The 2,319-nt window shown below is 35.2% G+C and overlaps 1 protein-coding gene across 1 annotated transcript in view; it reads right to left on the bottom strand.

Moving 5' to 3' along the window:
* Positions 1-1,890: 1,890 nt before the first annotated feature.
* The window catches only part of LOC135226808 (pro-resilin-like), a 4,030-nt gene continuing 3,601 nt past the window's right edge, over positions 1,891-2,319 (bottom strand). Inside the window, exon 3 of the mRNA XM_064266500.1 lies at positions 1,891-2,319. This exon is cut by the window's right edge and continues 539 nt beyond it. The gene's annotated coding sequence lies outside the window, so the exon portion shown is untranslated.

The following is a 2,319-nucleotide window of genomic DNA, read 5'->3' as shown; positions in this document are numbered from 1 at the left end:
TACGACTTGTATCACCTTCTAATTTAGAGCAGTTTATCATCGAATATTCCGTTATTCTACTGATTCAGATAAATTGACAAATTAGCTGCAATATATATACGTTTAGTTATCACTACTATCAGTCAACATTCCTTAATCTGATCACAAATCATTTTATCTGTTTTTATTTGTTATGATTCTGATGGTATTCAATCATTACTTAATTCCATTTTCATGATTCAGATATATTCAATATCACTGACACCTCGAGGTTCCACGAAGCACTTGTAAATTCTTAGCTTTATTTCTACATGAAACTTCCAAGTGGTAAAATCTGATAGAGGAAAACCCCAAACTTTAATTCCATTAACATTGGTTAAGCGTGTCATAAAGTCGTGTACCTTGATCTTTTATCCAGAGGTGATGTGACGAAACTCTCTCTCTCTCTCTCTCTCTCTCTCTCTCTCTCTCTCTCTCTCTCTCTCTCTCTCTCTCTCTCTCTCTCTCTCTCTCTCTCATGGCATTACTGTTGCTCAAAGGCAAAATGAAATGACTGGTGAAAGATTCAAAAAAATAATTTTGTAACAAAAGAGGAATTTCTCTTAGAAAATAATAAGAATTGGCGTAAAACATTGGAGAGAGAGAGAGAGAGAGAGAGAGAGAGAGAGAGAGAGAGAGAGAGAGAGAGAGAGAGAGAGAGAGAGAGAGAGAGAGAGAGATGATGATGATGGTGGGTGGACCCGGTCCGAAAAATTTCACCTTCTGAAGACAAAAAGTAGAGGGAAAGAAAATCATTAAATGTAAAATTTACTGTTCCATATCTGATGATCATATCATAGAAGAAATTTAATACATTATTGTCTACACTACTTTATGCCTTCTTAGTCTTTGTCACAAAAATGTCTATGACAATGACGTGCGAACCATGATAACCGCTGAAATCAGCTAATCTTTGCTCATAAGCCTGTCATCCATACACAACTTGAAACTTTTAGATGTTGTGGTTCATGCGATACTTTTGCAGAACAGGTGGCTCAAAACTAGCGAGCTGAGGTGTTAATATGACGACATTATGCTCCAAAGACTGATATTTTTCTATCAGCCATTGACAGAACAACATGAATGAAAGTGTCTTTGACCTGTAAGCTCTCCATAAATTGCGATTGCTCTGAATACGCCGTAGATACACCAGAAACAAACCGGTTCAGAAGCCTGGACACGGACCTTGCTTTGAGAATGCATGATTCATGGGTACTGTTGTATCGTGTCCAAAAGTAACTGGTTCTAGGGCCTAGATTTTGGTTCCACCTAATGTGAAGTATCCTTTTTTTACTGTCCTTTTACTTAGCGTCCATAGTAGTGCATTGAACCAGATTGCTCTTATAGTCTGATAGCGTAGTCAAATTTCATCACAGTGGTTTCAGTTTAATAGTTCTAAAGGACATTTAAAAAATGAATGATAACAATTGTTTATGGATGTCACACTGAAAATATTATCAAGTTGAATTTTTAGTTGACTTAGCATTATTAAATTGCTAGCCTATTATTTTCCACTCTGAATGACATGAAAATTGAAAGTCCCTGGACTTGTACAGTTGGTAAGTTATCTTCTAAAAGGGGACGGTTTTTTTTCCCTTAAATGTGTCAATAGTAAAAGCGGTTTGTTCAGCTTGAGAGATAATAAATTTAGAGGAGAAGAATCTACGTCGGATCTGCGTAGTTGACTAGTAAGTCTTTCTATCTGTCTGCAGTTAGCACGTTTATATGAAGTTAACGAATGGAGTGTTTTGCAGACTTTCTGGAAAAATTGAAAGTGTTCCAGAGAACAAAACATTGAATTTTGATATGGACCCATTAATGGATCCAGGATCTTACTTTCTTCATCTGCTATTATTGCCCATGATGCAAATTGAAAGAAAAGGTAAGTTTCCTGCTGTTTGTGAAAGAAAACGTAAAGGAATAGGAGCATTTAGATGATAATTCTAAACGCATTTACAAAGGCTAGCAACTTTTGAGTGACTTTTGACTGGGAATTCCAGAAAATATCTTAATTTATTTTGTAGAGCAACGCAATTCCTTTATTCATTGAGATGCTAGACATTGTTAAGGATAATATCATGTCAGAGTAGAGGTATTTTTGCATGTATTTCACGAAACAGTAGAACATCACAGGTCAATATACATTTTTATGTACATAACAAGAGTATAACTTTACAGGGATAAACAAACTTAGACTAAGTTACAAGCAAAACGATGAATAAATAATACTGGAGTACATAATATTGAGTATAATATCCTAAACAAGACTATAACAACTGAGCAAAGTGATATATCAAGTAA

The sequence above is a fragment of the Macrobrachium nipponense genome, chromosome 15, assembly GCF_015104395.2.
Source record: "Macrobrachium nipponense isolate FS-2020 chromosome 15, ASM1510439v2, whole genome shotgun sequence".
Lineage (NCBI taxonomy): Eukaryota > Metazoa > Arthropoda > Malacostraca > Decapoda > Palaemonidae > Macrobrachium > Macrobrachium nipponense.
The sequence above is the reverse complement of the archived record's forward strand: the minus strand, read 5'-3'. Positions and strand labels throughout refer to the sequence as shown.